The sequence below is a fragment of the Lutra lutra genome, chromosome X, assembly GCF_902655055.1.
Source record: "Lutra lutra chromosome X, mLutLut1.2, whole genome shotgun sequence".
Classification (NCBI taxonomy): Eukaryota; Metazoa; Chordata; class Mammalia; order Carnivora; family Mustelidae; genus Lutra; species Lutra lutra.
The window spans coordinates 78,132,023-78,159,524 of NC_062296.1; the positions used below are offsets into that span (position 1 = coordinate 78,132,023).

Below are 27,502 nucleotides of genomic sequence, written 5' to 3' on the forward strand. Positions count from 1 at the left end.
GAAGATTGGCAATTTTCTTACCAGGGCTATCATTACTAAGAAGCAAACATTTGGTAATGCCAGTTCTGGATGGAGACTGAGCTCTCATGATGGCTTCTCTGAGGACAAAATGAAATTTGATTTACTACTTTATATTTTCAAAGCCATTGGAAGCCAGGAGACCTTCCTCACTATCACAGCTTTTATTGACTTACTTAATTTGACCATTTGCTTATTTTTTATCTTTTAAAGTTTCGAAATAATAGAGTTTCTGGAAATTGTCTGATGTTTTATATCAGACTGTTTCTACATAAAGGAATGAGTAATTCATAGCCAAAGGCATTCTAAAACCACACATACAAAAAAGAGAGTAAGACCAAGCTCCATCCATTCCTCAAGCTCAACATGCCGTTATCATACTTAATTTTATCTGTAAAAAGAGAAAAAAGAACTATTTTTTTTTGTCATGAACATTGTTTTTGGCAGTTGAGTCACTTTATTTTGCACAATGCAAATGATTTTTGTGACAGTAAGGTTACTACTTTTGGATGAGTGAGCACATTGGAAACAGAGTGGGCCACAAGAGACATCTCTGGGTTGATACTTAAGGAGAAGGGATGTACCTGTCACCCCCCTACCCCTGAAGAGTTAATAAAGAGCCTTCTGGTAACATTCTTTGGAACATCTGTCTCAAGAATTGCAAAACTTCTTGATTTCTCTTTCTGATAAAATATATCAAATAGTATAGTGATACATGATAAAAGTAGTATACTGTCCACATACATAAAAGTCTGCCCTCAATAGCTATTTGCTGAATGACAGACATTTTATCTATGAATATTTTATACATGTATCTACTTACTGATATGCACATACAAATAAACAATTTTTTTTTAATCTCTAATCAAAATTGGATGATTTCATAGTTAACAGTGTATTGAAGTCAGGGCAAGCTAAGTAATTTGCCAGGACCAGTGAAAAAAATGAAAATGCAGGGACCCTTCTTCAAAAATTACTAAGGTTTTCAAGATGGTGACAAATATGAGGACTTCTAAGCATGGGCCCCTGTTCAAGTGTACAGGTCATGTGCCCATGAAGCTAGTCCTGACTGAAGTACGTGCTACATGTGTAGAATGCTCTTTCTTTCATGCAACAAAAATAATAAATTATTGTCTTTGGGAAGATTAACAGAATGACTCTCTTTTAGCATATGTATGTGCAAATATATGTAAGAAATTAAACAAAAATATATACATCTGTGTGTTATATATCACATACGATATTTCATAATGGAAAGTCTACTTCATATGATTATACTACTATTACATATTTGAATTATGTAACCAAAGCAATTGATAGAAGTCTGTGATATATCGTCCTATATCTTTCCTCTCAGGATTTTACCCCATTTGTATGTTGGGGTGAAAATCAGCAATCTTCATCTCTTTCGCGATCAGCCTAAAATTCTGAATGTGTGGTTTATCCTTAATTCTCTAAGATTCCCTTCCATTCAAGAGGCTTCTGACATGAAAAGGCTAGAGTGTCTCACAGGAGTGGCTCAGAAGAGCATCACAATTTTCTTCTAGTCTTTCAGTTTGCCTTCTGAATAGAAAGAATTCTAGGAAGAAGTATGCTAAGAAGGTTTTCCCCAACATTTATCTAATAACAAAAATAATAATGACAACAACAACAGACATTCTTAAGCACCTGATATATGCCACTCTCTATATGTAAGTCTCTTAATTCTCATAACTATCCAAGGAAGTAATATTATCCCAATTTCACAGATAAAGAAGACATTGCTCAGGTGAGCTTTTACTGTATTGCATTACCTAAATGAGAAGAGGTAGAACCATGATTCAGTGCCAGATCTGTTCCACTATAAATTCCCACAGGAGGAAGGCCAGTCTGGGACTCTAAGTCACCCACATAGAGATGCAGGGTTTTGTCTCCAAAGGTGCCCACATCAATTCTTTCTCTTTTTGAAAGCACATCATGAAGAGATGGAGTTAGTTTCCTCTCCTCTTGAATTTGAGCCAACTTTGTGATTTACTCTGACCACAGGACAGAGCAGAATTGCCACAGTGTGAGTGCCAGGCCCAACACAGAAGTGGCATCTTCTGTTTTCTCTGGACAGGAAGCTGGCCTCCATGATGTAAAGGAAACTTGGGCCATACAACTGAAGGATGAACCGTCACGTGAGCATACAGAGGCCACGTGGAAGAGCACTGAGGTACCAGACATATGAGTGGAGCTTTATATCTCCGACACTAGCTCAGCCACCAGCCAAATGCAGCCGGAGCATGACTACCGCCATTGCTGCCTGGAGCAGACAAAACGCCCAGCCAAGCCCTGCATCAGTTCATGACCTAGAGAGTTCGAGGCAACAATACATTGCTGTTGTTTTAAGCAACAAAGTGACTTGTCTAGTAGCAGCAGATACTCAAACACAGGGAAACCTGGGACTATTCTGTTTTGGCAAAGGTGGAGATTTCGGCAGCTACAAAGCCCTGGCTGACTGTCTTGAATACAGGCATGTTTGGGCAAAGACATGTTCTAAAACTCCATGGGAGTTCCAGTATAGTTTCTTAGGTCTCCTGTGGAAGAAAACCTATCTGCAGAAGTTTTGATGTGACTTTACCTTTCATCAGAACAAGCCATGAGTACCCTTAATTGTTAGAGGAATGAAATACTTAAGGAAGAATACCTTGCCTGCCTTACGGCTAAATTCACCATTGCTGTTTCCTTCCCAAGATGTCAGAATGATGATATGTCTGGTATTCCGCTCTCTCAGTCATGGTTTCTGCTCTTGTGAAAAGCACACAATAATTTAAGATACTTTGTATAAAAAATAAACTTTCCATGGAGGATACTTCTGAAATTCAGGCCTATGCATGGATTTTTCAAATTTCTAAGTTTACCTGCTTATCAGTCCTCTTTGATCATATACCGGCCTCTACCACAGAGCACTTGGGGATGAGTACTTGATAATTTTAATATGGCCCCAAACTTCGATGTAAAAAGCACAATAAAATCATCTTGAAAAGTATTTTTAATATTAATTTCATTTAGTGGCAAATTATGACGAAAGCAGGCACACTTGATTAAATAGACTCCAACTATTTTCAGTAGAATGCAATCAGCTTTTCCTGTTGTATCAAGTTGAGAACTTCATTCAGAAGACATAGTTGGAAGCCTCAGGTTCCTAAGTTGTGGTTCTAAGAGTGACAGCTAAGTACAAGATTGCTTTTCCTTTTTTTCTTCCCCCAACTAAATATACTCTTTAATGCTAGAAAGCATTTAAAAGGAGTTTGAAAGAGTCTTTCCTCTCATATATTTTAGTTGACAACTAAAGTTTGCATTAGTATCTTAAAGGGAGAAAAATAAACTTCTTTGAAAGTGAGACTTTTTTTTTCTGCAACGTGTCACATTTTGTCATTCAAGTAATAGTTGCCACTAAACTCAGGATCAGTATGTTAGACATTAATCACATCAGTTTTTGGCTTTCTCATTTAGTATCTTCATGTGATGCTAAAGCATAAAGAATGGTTTGAAGCTTATGTCTTCCAAGGTTTTCCAATTACCAACGTTTGACTCTGGCTTTAAATGCTTGTATAACATAATAATTCTAATTAATGCTCCCAGCAGTTCTGTCCCGATGAGCCATATTAGTTACGTCACACAGCATAAGACCAGAGAGAAATTATAGCCTCACATTCTCATGAAAAATAATTAAATAAGCAACAAGAACAGCAAGACTCAGCAAATTCAGTGAAAACAATTACAACCTCCTCTGGCCTTTGGATTCTAACAGCAATAGCTCCCCTTTTGCCTAGTGCATCCAAAACAAACAAAGCTGTATTTCCTGTTTAAGACCTTAACTATTGCCACTCCTGTGCGGTCTCCTACTGGCCAACATAATCTCACAGCTCCAAATGACCCTGCCTTGTCGCCCTGGCAGCGCCATGTGCTTAACTCCCACCTCTGTGCCTCTTCTCGCACTGTGTCCTCTGCACGTCGTGTTGCCCCTCCACTAAGTCAATGTCAACTTATTTGGTGGTTTTAGATCAAGCCTTACATTTCCTGCAGCCTTCCCTTCCCACTGCATCCTCCAATGGAGTCTAGTTAGAGTTCATGGACTTCACCATCTAGTCATCCAATACATACTGAGCCATCCAAGCTGCCAGGCATTCTCTATGGAGCTGAAGCTAGAGAAATGGAACATACTCTTCCACTTCTCAGGTTGCTGATCATCTCTCCATGGGGACAAGTAAGAAAACAAAAGGAAGAATGGTTGGGAAGAGTGCTCTAAGGGAGATTTTTATACAGAGCTAGAGCATTACATATTAGATATGCCTAACTCATGGAGTGGGAAGAGGGGAGCAGATGTAACTCTTGGGAGGCCCTTTGCTATTGTGAGAACTGAAAAATCAGCCAAGCAGAGAAGCTAGGTGAGGTCATTTTGGGAACAGCAACCTGAGCAAAAATGGTATTTCCTGCACCTCAGGGTCTCGCTGTATTTTAACTCAGGGATTTCATATTTTCCCCTAGGTCATGGATAGACAACCTACGTATCCTAGTCCTTTTACCATTTTGTGGGGAATCTGCTCTTCTATCTTGCAAACTACGTGAAAGAAATAAGCAGGATATAGTTCAGAAATCAAAAGTAACATTGATAAGGGACAAGTGGGTAACAGAGAAAAGAGGGAAAAAAAAACACCCACAAACTACGAGTATTGTGATAGATATGAATGAACTTAAGTCCTCTAGATGAATAGGAAGCCAAACTCAGGACAGTTTTAGCTCAATGAGACAAACTGAAACAAGAGAATGTAATTAAGGAACAGTTTTAAGTTAAATTGCTTCAATGCAGTAGATCCATTCTTTAAAGGAACCCTGAAATCCAACAATGGGCCCAGAGGAGCCTGAGTATCATCCTTTTAAAAATTATTTTTGAATTCTTAAAGTGTATCTGCTATAGTGGTCAAAAAAATGCAGATTTGGGGGGCAGTACTCATTAAATTTGGGAGCCCTCTGGAAGAAAATGATACAAATTTACTAATATAAGTACGTAACTCTGAAGCTCACACTTCACTGAGTTCATGGTCAGTCAGCCTACACTTGAGATATAATAGCTTTAGAGGACCTTGCATCACAAAAGGAATCACACAATTTAACAAGCACACAAATAAGTAGAATACATACAAATATTAGAATATAAGGGTAAGTATGAATACTGTGAGAACAATGGGGGGGAGTGGTGAAAGTGAATCAGAAAGAGCCTCCCTCTGTAAGTATCTGTCATTTAAGTTAAGACCTGAGGACAAGGGGTGCCTGGGTGGCTCAGTGGGTTAAACCTCTGCCTTTGGCTCGGGTCATGATTTCGGGGTCCTGAGATCGAGTCCTGCATCGGGTTCTCTGCTTGGCAGGGAGCCTGCTTCCCCCTCTCTCTCTGCCTGCCTCTCTGCCTACTTGTGATCTCTCTCTGTCAAATAAATAGAATCTTTAAAAAAAATTTTTTTTTAAATCTGAGGACAAGGAAGAGGTGGATAAAACATTCCCCGTAAAGAACAAGCATGTACAGAAACATCCTGAAGCTGCAAGGGACATGTGGTATTCAAGAAACAGAACAGTGTGTTTCCTGTCCTGTTTAAAAAATAAAACTTGTTACTGAAGCTTTCTAGAAAGGGGATGTGAGAATGTGTCATCTTCTTCATTTCTTCAGGTTTGTGAAACACATTCTGGGCACACTTACCATGACCTTATGACTAAAAATATCTATTACCTGATTTGATTATTACTAACATTTAAATACAGAAGTTGAAGATCCCACAAACACAGCAGGCATCGATGTCTATATTACCCACATTTGGTCTTTTAATCAATAATGGTTATTTTTGGGGCGCCTGGGTGGCTCAGTGGGTTAAGCCGCTGCCTTCGGCTCGGGTCATGATCTCAGGGTCCTGGGATCGAGTCCCACATCGGGCTCTCTGCTCAGCAAGAGGCCTGCTTCCCTCTCTCTCTCTCTCTGCCTGCCTCTCCGTCTACTTGTGATCTCTCTCTGTCAAATAAATAAATAAAATCTTTAAAAAAAAAAATAATGGTTATTTTTTGGGGTGGGGTCTGATTATGCCAAGAACTACTAAGAAAATGGCTACTTAGCTGCTCCTGAGCTTTCTCTAACCATGTACACAACAAAGAGGATGAAAAATAAAAAGATTCAACTCTTTGCTCACTTGGAAGTATATGTTTTTAATTTTCCTTTTGATTTCTTTAGTCTTACTAGTGATTCATAAGCCAAGAAGTAAATCGATAACTCTTCAAGGAAGACTGAGTTTATGGGAAAATCTCTGCTCAACAAAATAATTTGTTCATTCAGGCAAGAGTGTTCTTTTCTGCCAACACCAAATTTTCAAGAAAGATTCTCTGTTAAAACGATGCCTAACAGAAAACACTTCATAACTCACTTCCTATGTACAATAAATCCATTGTAATCCTCTTTATGATGAAACCTGTGAGTTTCAGAAGGTCCCTGGCTCCTCAGAAGAGCACTACAGCCCCAGCAAAGGGTTGTCTACCCACTCAGAGCTTCACAGTGGAAAACACAGGGACAGCGAGAGCTCGGAAATCAAGCTTTACCTCAAAAAAAAAAAAAAAAAAATCCTCTGTACTATATTAAGTAAGTTATCAAGAACTTCAGAGCAACAGAATTACTTTGGTGCTCTACTGAAAAGGAATTTTCAGAAGTTCCAGTGATTGAATAACTCAGAAAATTGCCATGGAAAAAACAGCTCTGCAACTTAAAATTTATCCATTAAGAATACTGTGTTTTTGGCCAAGTCTAAACTTAGGTCCTTTTGTCAGTTTCTACTGGTGGAGCAACATGAGACTTGTCAAAAGTGAAAACAAAATTTAGTTGAGCACATTTGAATGTGTGTGTGTGTGTGTGTGTGTGTGTGTACGCGCACGCACGCACACAAGTATTACATAGTCATGCTAACCATGGTTTAATGAACTGGAGAATAAGCTTTTCACTTATGGGATCACTAAGGCAGATACAATGGTGAACAGACAGACATAGCTGTCTGTCTGGTCTTGACCCTACAATTTCTTAAGGTTGATGGTGTCCTTAGTGGTTACACCGTGGCTGACCAATCACTTTCATCTTACTGTGCCCTGATTCCTCACTGAGAGCAACATGCTGCATAATTTAAAGCTCTCCTCTTACAAGGAATCAAACTTTTAGAATTTCAGAGCCAAAAATAATTTTGGGGACCCCGGAGGTGGCAGGACATTAATGGGCCTTGGAACCAAGAAACTTTTTTTAAGATTTTATTTGAGAGAAAGAGTGTGCGTGTGAGCAAGCAGGAGCAGGGGATGGGCAGAGGGAGAGGGAGAAGCAGACTCCCCACTGAGCAGGAAGCCCAAGACACTGGCCGGCTCTATCCCAGGACCCTGGGATCAAGACCTGAGTCGAAGGCAGATGCTTAACCCACTGAGCCACCCAGGCGCCCCAAGAAACTCGGTTTTAAGTCCAGGCTGGGCAACTCACCAGCACTATGTCAATCTAGTCAACCACATTTACATCGTCTTGACTTTAGTAGCTACACAAGAAGAATATTAATACCTGTCCCAGGAGATTAAAATTTTAAAAAGTAAAAACACTGCTTTTTTAAAGTGTTTTGTCTGTATGTGTAGGGGCATATGCACCCAGGCAATGCCCGTTACAGATCACAGGGATTGTCCTGAAATTTGGAGGACGATATTTAAGTTTGCAAGGAGCCTCGCTGGAAGCATTATACAGCAAACTGCAGGTGGAAGAAAGCATGTGGCCACACAATACTAGTCCAACTTTTATTATGGAAGAAACAGTTTTCCCCATGTGGCCTATTTAGTATGCTTTGTGTGCACAACCTGATTTTGGCAGTTTCCACCTGCTCGCAATTACCCCACTGGGTTTAAGAAGTGAGCACACAGGCTTCTACTGCATCTCCTGGGGGAAAGAGAACAAAGTGGGAGGGTATCTCTACAATGTCTGTCTCATCTTGGGCTTCCAACACTGGTTAATGTGTACAATTTTCTTTTAATTCACTGGTGATAAAGCTTTGATTTGACGCTCCTACTGTGAGTGTGTTCTAGAGGCTCTTTTTGCTCAGCTGAAATAATGCTTAACTCACAGAGTTGTTTTGAGGGTCAAACTAGCTACTATTCCTGAACAGCCTTGAAAACACAAAATAGAGCTCAAGGAAATGCTAATGGACTAACATTAAATGTGTTATAACTCCTGTGTTTTAATCTGCCTCTTCTTCTTCATTGTTTTGTCTTTACAGGTAATAAGTATTAATTCTAAGTTTAAAAAAAAGAGAAGAAAATACAGAGTAGGAGTAAAAGTAATTTCATTCTAATGAAAACTCACCACCTAGAGAAAAGCACCATTTTTCATGGCACGTGTGTATTTAGTTCTACACAGATAAAATGCTATGCACATTGGTCTGAAAACTTGTATATAAATAACAGTTTTAAGTCATGATTTGTAACGGTGCATAGTATTCCATTATGAAAGTGTAACATAAAGTTCTTGTCCCATCCCCCTTTGTATAATATTGACGTTGTTTCCATTTTTTCACACTTTTAAGCAATGCTATAACCTTGTGGTGTAGGTGTGTGTGTGTGTGTGTGTGTGTGTGTGCATATGTTAAATAATTTTCATATATTTGGTAATTACATCCAAGAAGTTGTTAGTAGATTGCAGAATGCCTATTTCCCAACATTCAAATCAACACTGACTATTCTCCTTTTTTTATTCATTGGCAATTTAATGAGTTGAAAACTACATTTTATGATTGTTTGGATTACACTCCTTTGGCTAAGTGTATGGTTGTATTTATTATTGGTGTTTATAGACCATTAATATTATTCCTATTAAACTATGAATTTCCTGTAAGCTTCCAATACAATGTTAAATTTCTGATATGCTGCTCTTTTCTCATTACATAGCACTATACCAGACACAAAGTAGCAACTGATAGATACTTATATTTGTTTTCTAAAAAAAGCAGAATCAGACCTATGAATACAGTGGTTGCCGGGTGGGGGTTTGGCGGGGATGGACAAAATGGGTGAAGGCAAGTAGGGGGACACAGACTTCCAGTTATGGAATGAATAAGTCACAGGAATAAAGGAAACTGCACAGGGAATACAGTTAATGGTCCTGTAATAGTGTTGTATGATGGCAGATGGTAGCTACACTCTTGGTGAGCATAGTGTATACATAGAGTTGTTGAGTCACTATGTTGTACACCTAAAACTAATGTAACATTGTGTGTCAGCTATCCTAAAAAAAATGCTTGTTTACATCATTTTTAGTCTATTGGAGAATTTATAGCTTTTTTCTTTACGTATCAAGAGGCATTAATAAATGAAATAAATATAACATTATATAAATATATACTAAATATATTAACCCTTTCCTTTGTGTGTGTCACATCTGTCTACTATATACCTGTTATACTATATAATGTTTTCCATCTGTCACTTGTCTTTTAATTTATGTATTAAACATTGCCAAAAATATTATTTTATATAAGCTTTTTGAAAATGTCACTTTTTTATATTATTATGACACTTTGAAAGTTTTCTCTAACCCTAAATTGCATACATACATGTCTATGTTTTTTCTAGTAATGGTACAACTTAACTTTTTTTTTTTTAAAGATTTTATTTTTTTGACAGACAGAGATCACAAGTAGGCAGAGTGGCAGGCAAGAGAGAGAGGAGGAAGCAGGCTCCCCACTGAGCAGAGAGCCCGATATGAGGCTCGATCCCAGGACCCTGGGACCATGACCTGAGCCGAAGGCAGAGGCTTTAACCCACTGAGCCACCCAGGCGCCCCACAACTAAACTTTTTACACTTAATAAAGCCCATCTGATACTGCTCTAAGATGTGAGGAAGGGGGGCGCCTGGGTGGCTCAGTGGGTTAAAGCCTCTGCTTTCAGCTCAGGTCATGATCCCAGGGTCCTGGGATCGAGCCCCGCGTCGGGCTCTCTGCTCAGCGGGGAGCCTGCTTCCTCCTCTCTCTCTGCCTGCTTCTCTGCCTAATTGTGATCTCTGTCTGTCAAATAAATAAATAAAATCTTAAAAAAAAAAAAAGATGTGAGGAAGGTTTGGAGTCAGTCAAGAAAAACCCACCCTTTGTCTTTTTCCTTTCCACAGCAGGAGCACACCTATGCCTTGGCCCTGAGGAGCACGCTAACTATTAGCAGCAAAGAAGCCATCTTGTTTCGTCCATCAAAGGTAAGACAAATACCTGCTGCCAACTCACTAGGTGCCCTGGTACAACAATGCTCACCGCCGACCTGGTCTCCGTGTTCTAGTCTGACCTCTCGCGATGGTCCAGCCAGTGAAGCACCATGCTGCTAATGCTTGGTATTTGTTGCCAGTTGGCTTTCTTTCCCCTCACTCTTACTTCATCATCCAAAGATGCAACAGTGGTCACCAATGTCAATGTATATCATTAGCCTTCCATGGAAAAATAACCCAAACGGCTGCCCCAACCTTCTAATGAGCATATTACATCATCCCCTTAAGTACACTGTGGAAAAAGTGTCCCTTCACATATAAACTAGGTGACTGGACTCTGTTAAGCCCCTTAGGAGTGATTCTGGTTAGGAATGTGGTCCTACATGTCTCTTAGTCAAGACGAGGTGGCCAGCTATATATAGTCTGGCTTCTGTTCCCATACATAAACAGAGGAGAGGTAGCAAGAGCAGCTATTACAAAGAAGGATCCAGGGAAAGCCTCACCAACTAGCCAGATGAGAGACGGTATCTGCTTGAGATGGATCACATGTGTTGTACTGTATCATTGCTGTTCAAGAAAAAGAAAAGCGGAGGAGGGGGGGAGTTTATATCATGGTATTCCATTTACATAGCATTCTTAAAATAACAAAATTATAGAGATGGAAAACATAGAGGTTGTTATCATGGTTCAGGGCTGGGGAGTACGCTACTGTAAAGGGAAAGCACAGGGGAGTTCCTTGCTTGCGAAGGAACAGTTTGCTATATTGATTGTAGCTGTAGTTACACAAACCTACATGTGTGGTAAGATTCAGAACTACACATATACACACACACACACACACACACACACACACAAAGTGCTTGTAAAAAGTGGTGACATCTGGGTAAGCTCGGTAGTCCTGGTTTTCATACTGTACCATAATTCTACACTATTTTATTACGGGAGGCAGCTGGACGTAAAGTACAGGCGATCTCACTATACTATTTTTAGAACTTCCTAAGACTTGTAATTACTTCAAAACAAAAAACACACAAAACTAACACAAAGCCCTTTCTAATACAAGACAGTATTTGAAGTTATTTCCAGCCTTATAAAGGTGAAGGGATAGTTATTCTACACAGTCCCAGGCAGAGAGTAAACCAAATACCACCATATCTGCAGAATGAAGAGAGAACACGGGGGCCTTTGGTTCTCCTGCACCCAGTCCTTAAAAACAAACTGGACTCGAAGGCTAGAAGTCAGTGAACCTCCAGTAGTCAGTACACTTTTACATCATCTGTGTTTGAACTGAATGTTTGTGTACCTCAAAATTTATACCTTGAAACACTAACTGATGGTATTTGGAGGTAGGGCCCAGGGGAAGTACTTAGGTTTAGATGAGGTCGTGAGGGTGGAGCTCCCATAACGGGGTTCACATCCTTATAAAAAGAGAAAGACCAAAGTTTGCTCATGCTTTTGCCCTCCCTCCCCTGTTTCTCTCTCTGCCATGTGAGGACACAGCAAGAAGGCAGCCATCTGCAAGCCAAGAAAAGGGCCCTCACTAGGAAACCAAATTCGTCAGCATCTTGATTTTGGACTCCCAGCCTCCAGAATCGTGAGAAATAAATGCCTTTCATTTATGCCACCCAGTCTATGGTATTTTGTTATGGCAGCCTGAACAGACAAACTCAGTCTGGGAAACCCTCCTTGAAATCCCTAACATAAATAAGTGACTTTCCTTTAATCTCCCACAAGACTTTGTTTCTTTCTCTACTCCTGAACAGTGAGATGGTATTTATTTCTTTGCAGGTCGGAAATCCCACTGGATTGTGAATAAGAGAGGATTCTACTTATCTTCCTCTCCCTCTACAATATGGCATGTCTGGAAAGTGTAGATACTGTCTTAGTCTGTTCAGGCTGCTAAAACAAAACCCCATAAACCATGTGGCTTTTAAGTAACAGAAATTTATTTCTCATAGTTGTAGAGACTGGAAAGTCCAAGATCAAGGCACTAGCAGATTTGGTGTGTCATGAGAGCCCACTTCCTAGAGGGCTGTCTCTTTGGTATAACTTCACACGACAAAAGAGACTCTGGGACCTCTCTGATAAGAGCACTAATCCCATTCATGAGGCGCTGTCCTTATGACCTGATCACTTCTCAAAGGCCCCATCCCTTAATAACATCACGTTACGGGACAGAATTGTAACATGTGAATTTGGGGAGAACACAGACATTTAGTCTATAGCAGGTACTAATAAAATTCTGTTGAGAAACAGTAATGAAGTAAACCTGAATTAAAGCGTGAATGAGCAAGAACAATGAGAACTGTCAAATATTATGTGAAGATATAGAATACACAACTGTGTCCTGTGGTCCCATATTATGATGTGATTTTTATCTTCCATTTCTTAGTTTTTTTGAATCAAGAGCAGAAAGAAAGGGCTTAAGGTTGAGGTCAGGGTTAGGGTTCAAGTAGAGGGTGAAGGCAGAGTGACAGTAAAGAAAATCAAATAACCACATTGTGTTTGTTAAGGCTAAATTTTCTAAGAGACTGATAGTAGTTTACATTGAATTAAATAAGATGGGAAATGGTTTCTCTGTCCCATGTAGACATGTGTCCAGTAGGGAATTTTCCAGGCTCAATTCCAGAATTGCCACAAGCAGGGACCAGGTTCCTTCCATCTTGTTCTGCCACCTGCTGGGCTGGTTTCCTCCTCTGCATGGTAGACTTTGGCCACTGCCACAGCCAAATTTTAGCTTACAGACAGAGGAAAGACTAGGTCTAGGACCAGCAGCTTTGCCTCTAGGGAGATGACATGAATGCTTTCATGCCATGGCTTGAGCCTGGTTAGAGACAAGGGAGTCTAGGAAATGTAGGCTGGGCTGCAGAGGCATTATCCCTGGCTTACATTCTGTAGATTCTCAAGAGACATGTAATAACACATAGCTATGCATTTGTCTATAACACCTGAAAATCAATCAACTGTATTTACTCAATAAGATATTTAATCCTACTCACTTTTCTATGGGGCTATCTTTGAATTCACTTCCTAGCTCTGCAACATACTAGTTGTATTGACCTTGAATCTAAACTTCAGTTGTTTTTCATCCTTAAACAGTTACACTGACACCTTTCAAGACTGCTTTGTGACAACTGTAGTAATTAAACAAGATAATTTATTGCGACAGTTACATGTGATAATGAATGCAAGTTGCTTCTCATGGATGCTGTGCTCAAAAATGGTAGCTCTTATTTGTAGGTGGCATATTTCATTATCATCTTTTAAAATGCTTACTAGATGTGCTTATTTTAAGACCATTCCTATGCAAAATCAACTGTGTAGTGTGACAAAATTTGGACTTTTTGACTTGCTAGGTTTCGTGGAAGGTTGGGGATTAAATCCCTCCAACCAGCGCAGAAAAAGTAACTAACTCACACATAGATTACTAGATGCAGAACCAAATGTGCCAGCCATCAGTATATTTCACATATAGTAAAGACAGATGCATTTGAGAAATATTTTCCAGTAATTTTCAAAGTTTAATACATTCCTAAATTTTTATCTATTTGAATATATAAAAGAGAGAGGATATATTCTGGGAAATTTTTAAACTCTGCATTAATCACGGTGATAACTTTGCAGTCTGCATTTTTGTAAATATATGAGATGGATGTAAAGGAAAGAAAAATATGTACACACTTAGCATATGATTTATAAATCAGGAGACAAAGGACTATGAGAACACAGTAACACATATGTAATTACTGTTCTTCAATTAAAACACGTGTATTTCTAAATTCAACGCAGAGCTTTGACTTATTTTAAGAAAATTCTGTATTATTCTTCACACTTATTTTAAGGTTCAATTCTAGCATATATACAATGTACTAGATAAGGGATAATAAAAAGGTTATATCCAGCATGCCAAATTCTGATCAATGGCTAGTGGTTACTGTTGGGTAGTGCTCATAATGATTCTGAAGTTGTGTTTGGCAGGAGTGGGAAAGAAGTCTGGAATTAGTTGGTCATGTCTGTTATGAACACTGCAAACACCTAGGCATTTGTTTGGGTTCCTGTCACGTTGCATTATAATGCAGGCTGGCTCTTCAATGATTAGTAGAGTGCCTGGAACAAATGTGCACATTGCTACCCCCCATGAAGGAACCAATGAATTCCCCTTTAGCGATTTCATTTTTCCCCAGTAAGTTATTATGATTTCAATCTTTCAAAAGACTTGATAAAGTAAAAGTAGTATTAGGTTCCTATCAAAAGTGAGAGGAAGATACAGATATTTCTCATATACCTGCTGGCCCCACATATATATAGCATCCTCTGTTATCAACATCTCAACCAGAGTGGTACATTCGTTACAAATGATGTACTGACATTGACACATCATAATCACCCAAAGCCAGGATTTCACATTAAGGAACTCTTGGTGTTATATAGTCTATGGGTTTAGTCAAATGTATGACGGCATGTATCTATCCTTACAGTATCATACTGGGTATTTTCAATGCCCTAAAACCTTACTGGGCTCTGCCTCATCATCCTTCCTGCCCCCACTTTTGGTAACCACTGATCTTTTTACTGTCTCCAGAGTTTTCTAGAACATTATATAGCTGAAATCATATAGCCTGTATCCTTTTTAGATTAGCTTCTTTCACTTAGGAATATGCATTTAAGGTTCTTCTATATCTTTTCATGGCTTGATAGTTCATTTCTTTTTAGCACGGAATAATATTCCATTGTCAGGATGTACCACAGTTTATCCATTCACATGCTGAAGGACGTCAATGAGCACTTCCAGGTTTTGGCAATTATGAATAAAACTGCTATAAATACCCATGGGCAAGTTTTTCTGTGGACATATGTTTTCAGTTTTCAACTCCTTAGGGTAATACCAAGGAGTCCAACTGCCTGATTGTATGGAAAGAATATGTTTAGTTTTGTAAGAAATCGCCAGAGTGTCTTCCAAAGTGGCTGTACCATTTGGCATTCCCACCAGCCAAGCGAGTTCCTCCTGCTCCAAATCTTCACCGCATTTGGTGCTGTTGGTGTTCAGGACTTTGGCCACTCTATAGGTGTGGAGTGGTACCATGACGTGAATCTTCTTTTCATATGCTTATCTGCCACCTGTCTATCTTCTTTGGTGAGGCATCTGTTCATATCTCTGGCCTGTTAATTTATTTTTATTTTTAAGTAGGTTCCACACCCAACATGGGATTTGAACTCAAGACCCTGAGATTAAGAGTTGCATGCTCTACTGACTGAGCCAACCAGACACCTGTCTACAGTCCATTTATTAATCATGTTGTATGTTTTCTTTTTCTTGAGTTTTGAAAGTTCTTTGTATGTTTTGGGTAACAGTCCTTTAGCAAATGTATCTTTTGCAAATATTTTTGAGCTCTACACATTTTCCCTGGACCTAGTACCATAGATTGAATTACCATCTACATTTTGGGGCCTGATTTTATTGTTCGCTAACGCAGGTATTATTATCAATCTCCTTTATTTCTTGCCATCTCCCACTTTCAGACAACAAACTATAATGGAAATCTGCTAGGGAACTTTCTGATCAAAGTAGAGGAAAACTTCTTGGGCTCATCCCTTCCCTTCTCATCCTTTGAACTCAGAAATGATGCCTAGATCTAGGGCAGCTAAATACCATTAAGAGGAGATAGTAAACAAACAAACAAACAAACAAAAAACCCAGAACACTCTAGGTTATAGAAGAACAGAAATCTAAAAAGTGACAAGATTTTTATGGCATTTTTGAGCAACTAAAACAATGCCTAAAACTGCTGGCCTCAAATTATTTTTAGGAAATATTAAGAAATATATTTAAGAAAATATTATTTAAGAAAAATAAACTTGCAAATAACAGAATTTGTATTCTCAAATTCTGGGTCTATATGGGTCCTTTGCCTGCCTATATGTATTTAAAGGGTCTTTACTCTTGATGGCTTTTCTCTCCCACTGTCCCAACTAGCTCTGCCACTTGCTAACTGGGATATTGAGAGTATCTTTAAAAACTTATTTAAAGGGGCGCCTGGGTGGCTCAGTGGGTTAAAGCCTCTGCCTTCCGCTCAAGTCATGATCCCAGTGTCCTGGGATGGAGCCCCACATCGGGCTCTCTGCTCAGCAGGGAGCCTGCTTGCCTTCCTCTCTCTCTGCCTGCCTCTCTCTCTGCCTGCCTCTCTCTCTGCCTGCCTCTCTGCCTACGTATGATCTCTGTCTGTCAAATAAATAAATAAAATCTTTAAAAAAAAACCAAACAAACTTATTTAAAAAAGTGAATGTAGGGGCGCCTGGCTGGCTAAAGTGGTTGAGTGTCCAACTCTTGATTTCTGCTCAAGTCATGAACCCAGAGTCCTGCTCAGCAGGGAGGCTCAAGCAGGGAGGCTACTCTCCCTCACCCCTGACTCATGTGTGCTCTCTCTCTCTCTCAAATAGTCTTAAAAATAAATAAATAAATGAATGAATATGGATTTACAGAGAAGTTGGAAAGATAGTACAGACAGTTCCTATATGCCCTTCACCCAGCTTCCTCTAATATTATGTCACATAACTATGGTACATTTATTAAAACTAAGAAATTTACAGTGGCACATTATTTTTCACTCTAGACTTTGTTTTTTGCCAATTTTTCCGCTAATGGCCTTTTCTGTTTCAGGGTCCAATTCAAGATCCCATGCTGTATTTTGTCATTGTGTCTCCTTAGTATCCTTGAAAGATGTTTCTCAAACATAAATTGGGGATAATATCCACACCAACTTATAGGTTCTTTGCAAGACGTAGATGAGCAAACACAGGCTATGCACTGTGGACAGATACAGCATATGATATCTGCAGTATTAAAGAGAGGTGTACAAATATTCTTGTACCTGAATATTTGTGGGAATATTCATTATTTCTTCTGGATCAGAGACATAGAAATGGAATTAAGGGATAAAAAGATAGCTACATTTTAAATTATGACTGGCACAATCAAATTTTTCTACCAAATAATATACTAATATGAATTAGAATATTCATTTTCCTATGACCTCTCTCCTAGTGGATTGCTAACAACTGTTTTCAGTCCTGCTTATGAGATGATGTCTCTTAGTTTTTAATACTCAAATATCTCTGATTACTACTACAATAATGCATTCTTTTAACAGTTTATTGGCCCTCTCGGGGTGCCTGTCTTGCTCAGTCTGTACAGCACGTGACTCTTGATATCAGGGTCATGAGTTCAACCCCAGGTTGGGCACAGAGCTTACTTAAAAATTTAAAAATAAATAAATAAATAATAAAGATTTGAAAGTTTACTGGCCATCTGCATTTTTCCATTTGCCAAATGTCAGGTCATATTCTTATTGATTTGTGTGGTCTGTCCTATATTCTAGAAGTTAACTCTTTATATGTCATATGCACTGCAATATTTTCTCTCGGTCCTATACTTGAACGTTAACTTTGGCACACTTTTTAAAAAAAACTTTGACCACAGTAATCTTTATATAATAAAACTTACTAACGTTAATATTTTACCTTATGGCTTCTGGAAGTAATGTTTCACTTAAGCTGGTATTTCTTAAGGTATATGCTATTATAATAACTTTATAGATATTTTAAACCAGTTACTATATTAATTGACCTGGATTTTTATTTTTGTACATGATATAGAGGAAGGTGGCTTCATTATATGTTGGTAAACTCCCATATATGCCATAAATTCCATCTAATTTCAATAAAATTACGTTTAAATATTTAGGCAAATCTACTGTCAGATCAGATCATCTGAAATGTTGTTCTCTTCCATTAAATCTGATTGTCAGGGTAGCTACATTTAAACTTTCTATTATTATTGTCAATATCCAAGGAGAAATATACTAAGAAACAGAAAGAGCAAGACCCTGAGAGCAGGGGTGCATACTGAGAGAAAAATAATCACAAGGCCCAAGGAAAATTTTGCCCATGAGCACAATTATTTTCCAGTGATATGTGGGTAACAGTTCTCTATCTCTGTCTCTGTCTCTCTCTTTCACACACACACACACACGTTTTCTCTCTCAGAATAACAAAATTAAGAGCTCAGATGTAAGCATGTGTAATGTCACTTTTTTGTTAAAGATTTTATTTATTTATTTGACACAGAGAGAGAGAGAATGCATGGCGAGGAGAGGAGCATGGAGAGAGGGACAGGGACAAGCAGACTCCATGATGAGCAAGGAGCTGGACACGGGGCTCAGTCTCACAACTCTGAGATCATGACCTGAGCCAAAATCAAGAGTCAGATGCTGAATCAACTGAGGCACCCAGGCACCCCTGTAATGTCACTTTTAATGGTAAAAATGTGTGTTCTGTGAATAAAATTACTTACCTATTCATTTGGTATGTTAGAAAATTCAATATAATTCTGATAATGGCATTAATGAAAACTAGTTTCTGATACCCATCATCCTTTTTACTACCTTAAGACTTAAAATGCAAAAAAAAAAAAGCAGATTTTTTGAAACCTTGATTTTATATTAAAGGGGTAGCAATTCACATGCGAATATGATTGTGAAGAGAAGCTACTCTTAGAGTCACCTTCACTCTACTCAGCACCCTTTTAGAATTTTTTAAAGCCTCCCTCTGGAAAGTTCCTTATGGCTTGGGTACAAACAATACTTCTTCTGTTAGGAATAAAGTACCCCATCTTCTGTAAGCTTCAATTCCACTCAAGGGTGCAGGGCTTAACTAGGCAAGCATGGGCTGAATTTGTACCCCAAATTACCCCCATAGCCAGGTGACTATATGCAGAGCAAAAAATATACAACCATGGGCAGTAGTTCCTATGCCTCTGACTCATTAAAAGCTTCATTAAAGGGCACCTGGGTGACTCAGTGGCTTAAACATTTGCCTTCGGCTCAGGTCATGATCCCAGGGTCCTGGGATCAAGCCCTGCATCAGGCTCCCTGCTCAGGGGGGTAGTCTGCTTCTGCCTCTCCCTCAGATTATGCACTCTCTGTTTTTTTTCTCTCTCTCTCAAATAAACAAAATCTTTTTTTTAAAGTTAAAAAAAAATAAAATTAAAGCTTCATTCTCTACCAGTTTGAAGGTTGATATACTAGAAAGATATTCTTTCCCTACAAATCAAATGCTATAGTAAGAGAGCGAATTATATATATATATATATACACATATAAAATACAATTTTATATATTTATATAAATATTATATCATATAAATATTATATAAATACTATAGTAATGAAGGCAAATGGTCCCAGTCATCCCCAATCAAACACCCTGGAACTAAACTATCAAGAGTGGATAAATTGTCACTGATAATTGATATTATACTCACTATTACTGCTAATAGAGATATAGCTATTTATAAAACAAATCAAAAAAATAAATTTACCACTGTGGATATACTATCCATTAACTACACTTGATTTTGCATTTATTTCTAGCTGCATTTAAGTCATTAAAGTCATTAGTCCTTTGGGTAGGTTCTGTAATGCCTTATTTTATGGCTCCCAAAGTGATGCGACCTAAGAATTACTTGGCTCAATAATGTACACGGAACAGAAAAGAAGTAAGAGGACAAAGTGCCCTGGGTCCACATAAGCAGTGCCTCTACAGGGCACTAAAGGCAGAGGGAAAATTATTCATCAGAATTAGGAATTAGAGCTGATCCTCTAAGATTTAAAAGAAACCTCAAGGGCCTAGAAGTTCTTCTTTTGTTAATTTAGTATCTTTACTGAAGCAGGATTCTAATAAGCCTTTTACAGAGCTGTGTAAGATGGAGCACCATGAAAAAGTCAAGACAACAACCCAACACAATCATTAGTCAGCCTTAACATTATTCTCTCAAAAGATCCCCTGAGAAAAACATTAGCAAATGTTTGTTGACCACAGACCTTACTGGACAGAAGAAATGTTATTCTTGCTTCTGGTTGTGACAATTAAATGTTTAAAAACTGTTTAATTCACTAAGTGGATATTAACTTTTGATGATTAAAACCCCAAAGTATATTTTGAAACAAGCTACCCTTAGATGTATGTCAGTATTGGTCTCCACGTATTGAACAAAAATTGTTCTTTTGAAACCAAACAGTACTCTTCTATCTGCTTCCTTAAAACAGTCCTCCGCCATATGGGAAATAATTAAATAATTGCATTGTGTAAAGCTGAAAGCTCTTATTAAAGGATGGTTAAAATAATAAGTACTCATAGAGAACATAGGCAGTGCAATGTAGAGCAGTAGTAGGCCAAAGGGAAGCTGGGGTCATCCACTCCAGTACTTTTCACTAATTCATGAACAATTCCAGGTTCCAGCTTTCTCTTCTCCTGCAGTCTATAGCAAGGATGTAATTGGTTGTTAGTCTGAAAATTGGGTGTTTTTTGTTCATTCTTTTCTTCTGATTTGGACCTCATCACCATATTTCTTTTATAAATGAAAGATCATGAAGGGGAATAGAATATGTCACCCCAAAATACGGCTCTTTGGCATAAAGGCTGATTATTTTTAAAAAACAGCAGACATAGGAAAAGCTCTGGAAACCAAATAGGAGTTACCCTTTTATAAGAGATATTTATATTTATAAGAGAAATCTCCATTTGTACAGATATCATACTCCCTGTACCAGAATAAGGAGAATGACTAAATCTCTAGACATTCTCATCAGTGGATAAGGCATGGACTTAAATCTCTATAACAACTTTACCCTTGTTTACTGTGCCTTTCCTGAAAACTGGTTGTCCCCTCCCCACCACCACCAAACATCTTTTGTCTTTAGCTAAAGATGATATTTAAGGTGATGGCTTAAAGAGTTTTAAAGAGTTTTAAAGAGTTACTCAGTTTTTCCTGGTGTCCCACATGTCTACAGGAGGTGTCCCTAACACATACAGGAAGAAGTGTATCTGTTAGTAAACTTCTGTTTTTTTCACATTCATCTGTCTTTTTTTATTACTGGGGGCAGGGGTTGTCTCAACTAAGCACCTAGAAGGGTAGAGGGAAAACTATTTTTTTCTTGCCTACAATCTTGTAAAAATTGGTAGTAAGAAACCTCACTAAAATGGAGTCAGGAGGCTTTAGAAGGGGGAATTCTCACACCCCTACCACTCACTGTCAATTGCAGACCCAAAAGAAAGACTGACCTTGCACCTGAATACTACTTTAGTATTCCAGCCCAAGAGAAAGAGACACTTATCCAACCTTCCGAAAGCTCAAAGAAAAGCTACCATACTTCAAACTCCCAGTTTATTCCAATGGACTTTTAGTTCATAATAGTCCTCCCAACTTACCCTCTTTCTCCTTAAAAACCGTACATCTCCCTTATTCCCCAGACTTGCCTATGGTTTTGCCACAACTTGTTTATTCCACATTGCAATTCTCTTTTATTCCTGAATGAACCCCTCTTTTTTGGGTAAAAAACAGGCAGTTTTTATCTGGTTAAGGTTAACAATCTGTATACATATTTCTTACTCATTTTCTCTGTGGCCTCTGTGACATTTGAGATAGAATTTCAATGAACAAATACTTACTGGCCATTTAGTAAAAATACTTAGTAAGTCCATATTTGTTTCCATTATTGTTAATTTAGTATTAAAAGATGTATTTCCTGTATGTTTTACAGTGTAGTACTAGCAACAATTTTTTTTAGTAAAAGCAAATTTTAGTATTATACTCCTGTAGCAAGGATCAGTATTTCACTTAAGATATATAACAATGTGGAAAAACTGTCAAAAGCAGTGGGAAACTGAAACTGGGTGCCTGGCAGGTCAAGTAATGGGTTCTATTTGATGGTAAGAGTACAAATTTATTTTTATTGTGATTGGAAGCCTTGAAATTGTTTTCAGAGAAAGATCAGAAAAGGAGTAGTATTCCTAAGAATCAACCCTAAATTATACTTGTAATATACATATATCATCCTATGTAATCCTAACAATTTACTTCAAAGTGGAGAAGGCATTGCCCTGATGTTACAAATAAGGAGTGGTATTAGAAACAATATATTGCCCCACATAGTACACTCAGAGTTGGTCTGATATCAAAATCCGTCCCTTTTCCCTTCTTATCACTTGGGATTGGTGTGGAGCATGTAGTGAATGGGAATGAAACTAAACATACAGAGAATAATACATACAGAATACAGAATTATTCCAGGACTCTTGCTATAGATGATAGCAGGGGATGCTGAGCTCCTGAACATAGGCTATAGAGGTAGATAATGAGAGGAGAAAACAGATACAAATAATATCTAAGAGAAAAATATCAGACACATTGGAGAACAGAGAGAAAAGAAAAAATGGCATCATATTTCAGCTTTGGTGATGAAAAATGACAGGTGATTTTTATCAAGATTTTAAACAATGCAGAAAAATACCCCACCCCCACTTTAAGATGGGGGGGCATAATGATTTGATTAATGTTGTTTGTGTTGAATTTTCTTTTAAGAATTATTATTTATTTTAGAGAGTGCATGTGAAAGGGAGGGGCAGAGGGAGAGAGAGAATCTCAAGGAGACTCCATGATGATTGTGGAACCTGACTTGGGGCTCGATTTCACAACCCTAAGATCTTGACCTGAGCCAAAATCAAGAATCAGATGCTTAAGCAACTGAGCCACCCAGGTGCCCCTGTCTGTACTGAATTTGAAGTACCCATTTGATAACCAAGTAAAGACATCTACCATGGGTAAAAGTATCTAAAGCAGGTAACGAAGGTCTAAGCCCTTATAAGGGTGGTAACTGATCACATGCAGAGTGTATGTAAATTGAGATAAGAAGAAGGTCGTGGTAGTACCCTGACAAAGATGAGTATTTAAGGCAGAAGTCCATAAATGTACTTTGAAACCCCTTGAAGTTTTTAACATTTATATGTGTGAGGGGGGTTATCTGTCATTTTGTTAATAGTGTTTCCAGATTAGTAAGTTTCTCAATTGGGTATTGAGAGAGATAGTCCATGAACCTGAGTGTTTCTGCATGTTCTTACTAGGTGTGCCAAGAATGCAAGGCCACAGTGGCTCTTTACTCAAGCCATTTGTTAGGGTTGGGTTAGCAGGAACAATCCAGAGAGATGAGTAGGCTTGCTATAAAAAGGAAGATATCCTAAGCTCAGTATTCTTCAGTTGCAATGCAAACCCACTACATGTGGAACATTCTGGGCTCCTCCACATCAAGACCATGTGACTCTGGAGAAAGGGGAACCAAAACAAACACCCTGATGCTCATAGGGCCTGTTGTGCTATGAGTAATAAAGTCCTTTGTCTTTGACTCAGGAGTCTTATGTCTTCTGTGAGCATCCATAAAATAGTCAAAAGGCTAGCTTAATAATTTATTAGCTTTTATGTAAGGTAAAATCAAATTCTACCCCTGAAAATGGATCATAATGCATTTTGTAAAAGTTTGACTACCACAGGTGAGAAATTAAAGTTGAGCCTATATGTAAACCTGAGAAAGGATAAAATATAAGAGTGATTTTATGGAAATAAAGGATGTCAGAGATATAAAGAAAAAAAAACAGAAGAGAAGGTAATCCCCCAAATTTATGAAGTTAAGTAAACAAAGACTGAAAAATGATAAGCAAACTTGACAATTAAGTTACTTGGGATCTGAATGGAAGCCAGTTCAGAGGAATGATGTGGGAAGTAAACTTTGGAATAACTAGGACAGTGGTTCTCAATCATGTCAGTCTCAGGACTCTTAAACTCATAAATTATTGAGGACTCCCGAGAACCTTTATAAATGTTGGATCTATCGATAATTATATAATAGAAATTAATACTAATTTTTAAAACAAGTGTTTACTTATTAATTCATTTTGAAGTAACAATAAACTCAGTGCTAAATAACACACTACAGAAAATGTGATTTTCCAAAACAACAAAAAAGTGGAAAGAGGGTCACCATTTTACATTGTTATGAATCCCTTTACCACCTGGCTTAATAGAATATAAGTGGATTCTCCTATTTATTTCTTCACTCAGTCTGTTGTGACATCACATCTTGAGGTCTCTGGAAAACTCTAGTATACATTTATGATGGAGTGAGTGAAAAAGGTGAACAGTGTATTAGTATTATTATCATAATAGTTTTGACCTTAAGGCCAGCCCCCCCCCCAAAAAAAAAAACTTTCTCAGGTTATGTCCCCAGGGTCCCTGAATAACATTTTGAGAACCTCTGGAATAGAAGAAATCTAGATATTTATGTGAGATACCTTTTAGTATCCATGCCAGACCCCAAAACAAAGAATAAAGATATTGCCACTGGTGGAAAGGAGAAAGGTGTTCAAGGAAAGTATAGTTGATTATCTGCTTTGATCTTCTATGAATCTTCTATAAAAGTAAAACTATTTGCTATTAGAAGACGAGTAGTGGTTACTTGTGAGCAGGAGGTGAGCAGAAACCCCAAGGGGGGCAACAAGAGGCATCTAGGGAAGCAAGGTACTGGTACTGTTTTTTGATCTAAGTGCTAATTCCATGATCGCATTCAGTTAGTAAAACTTAAACGAGTTATATATACTTATCACTCCCACCTTTACTGTATGTATACTACACTTGAGTAAAAAGTCAGAATATATAAAAGGAAAGTGTAAGTGCCAGTCTCATTATCTCTACTACTTTCTAAAACACAAGACTTCACTCTGTCAATGAAATAAGGCTGGAATCAAGCATAGTTTGATTGACAGATGATGGAGGCAGAAGCATGTATGTATGAAGTTAAAATTTATATTGCAATTTAAAACCAAAAAAAATCAAACTTTTAAAATAGTGACGAAGCTAAACATTCATTAGAGTTATGCTTATACTTTCATTTCTATACAAACTGAATGTTTCTCAGTTGATGATAATCATTACCACATGCCTGACAGGTAGACTGATTTCATTTCCCAGCTCTGTTAGAAGGGAATGGCGCCCCTCCTTCTGTTTCCAGTAAACTCCTCCACCCCGTCAATATTTCCACTCTGCACGAGCTTTTTTAAAAGGTAGAATCTTGGCTGGCTTAACGATTCTCTTCACTTGAATGCTGTGAAAGGATATTAATTAATAAGGCTTATCTCTTTCTATGTATTAATTCCAAGCTCAGTACGAATGTACTGTTGTTGGGCTCTGAGGAAGTGCCAAAAATAATTTTTAATGTGACACAGAAAAGTTCCCCAAGAGATGGTTTTCTTTGTTATCTGTGATTCTCACTTAGTATGAACAATTTACAGGAAAGTCTCAACACATCTCCAGAACACACTTAAAGCTCTAAGTCTGCAGCACTTACACTAATGTGCTCCCCTGTTAAAGACATAAAATGTGTCATAACTAATAGACTCTTGTTGTGGGCTAGTGACACAGAATATGCTTAACACTTTCATGAATATGCCAAAGGAGTGATCCCTTCAGTTTTCTGGGCATGAGACTAACTTCTTTACACCTCCATGTAAGCTAGAACAAATATGTCATAGTTTGTAACAAAAGAAGCATTATTGAAAGTAAAAGCAACTCATTCAATGCCATAATGGTGAAATGAACTAAGAGCCACACCGGTGGAAAAGTCTTGCAGCGGAGCGCAATTTCGCTTTGCTTAACACCAAGAAAAAGGCTTTAAATAACAGCAGACAAGTTATTTGAATAGAATAGAATATTTTTGCCTAACCATTCCATTAATCCATCGTCTAGTATCAGAAGAACACTAGAGGCTATCTTAAAATAATAAAAGTATTGTAACTACTTTCACTGTAGGAAAATGCCCTATTCGACAGTGTGATCACTATTAAGGGCAATCATTCGTACTTTCATATACTTCTTGTTTACTTTGGAGTTTAAGCAGTATTAATCACCACTCCTTCTTCAGTGGAAAAGCACATTAAAACCCATGAAGAATGCCTCCTTGCCGCAGTATTTACTAGCAAAAGGCTCTGATCTGAAACATTAGTTGAGCGACATAAAAATGCAGAAACGCACAGGCAGTATTTTAGATTAAAAGGGCGACGAGCTAGGGGAGAAAAACACGAGACAGAGACTTCAATTTTGCGGAGGTTTTTTAAGTTACTGAAGTAATTCCAGTAAGTCCATGATCTCCATGTCATCGGCAGCTAATTAAAATGGCTATACAGCCCGATGTCCTGCTGGTATGAAATTTCACAGGTTGGAATAGCTAACGTAATGGAGAATTCTTGAATTAAACCAGTTGGTATCAAGGGATTCACTCTTAGAAGGTATGAGACAAATTAATAGGCTAATCTGAAAAGCATACATAGGGCGCTTTTGCAAAAAGTCTTGAATTTCAGGATTAGGCACATTGGAGGAAGGCCAGGAGGTTCTATGAGATAAACTCCCGGCCCTTTCCACATTTCATTTTGCACTGAGCTCCACAATTCTGAAATGAGCAATTCTGTACATGTAGATTCTCTGCAACAGTGGTCTTTACTTTTTTTTTTTTTTTTTTTTAAGCAGCAGAATCCCTTGGAGGGCTTCTTTTATTTTTTCAGTTCCAAGATTCATTGGTTATACACCATACCCTGTACCTTTAGAGGGCTTCTTAAAACACTGATGGCTGGGCCCCACTGCCAGAGTTCCTGATATGGAAGGTCTGAATTGTGGCCTAAATTTACATTTCTAATAGATTCCATGCTGATGCTGAAGTTGCTCCCCCTGAGATCACACTTCTAGAACAGAGCTCCGGAAAATAGCCATGTTCCTGCCTGTGTTCTCAAAGTTGAATGTGCATGTGAATCTCCCGCTTATCTTATTAAAATGTATATAAAACACATGGGGACCCTGTGAAAATCCAGCTTCTTAGTAAACCTGGTGATGCCAATTTCTCTGCTCTGGGGAACACACTCTGAGAAACAAAGAACTACAATCTCTTAGTATGAATCCATTTATCATACTATTCCTTTCTTCATGAGAAAAACTGGATAGAGCTTGAAAGCACTGGGTTGGGGAAGGACTGTGAGGGAGAGGAGAACAAAAAATTGAAGCTGGGGTGAAGCTCAGAAAGCAGGTGTCACGCTAAAGGCAAAATAACCAACTTCACAATTGGTCATTCTGTCACTTTTTCTCCCAGGTAGTATGAAATGTAGACTTTTTAATGGTTTATATCACATTTATCTAACTTTGAAATTAAGTGTTCAGAGCCCAGTAGATTTGAAATAAAACATTTTTACCTATATTCTCTGAATGGGTTCTTGATTTCTAAAATTTCAAAAGGAAACAATGGAAACTAGAGAATTACTCCTTCTTTTTACAAAACGCTCAGTTACCTGTCTGTGT

At 38.1% G+C, this 27,502-nt stretch overlaps 1 long non-coding RNA gene across 1 annotated transcript in view; it reads left to right on the forward strand.

Moving 5' to 3' along the window:
* Positions 1-27,502, forward strand: part of LOC125092286 (uncharacterized) — a 48,229-nt gene extending 20,727 nt beyond the window's left edge. The window contains exons 2-3 of the long non-coding RNA XR_007124859.1: positions 10,193-10,273; positions 26,719-27,502. This is a non-coding gene — a long non-coding RNA (uncharacterized LOC125092286). The remainder of the gene's footprint in view (positions 1-10,192; positions 10,274-26,718) is intronic.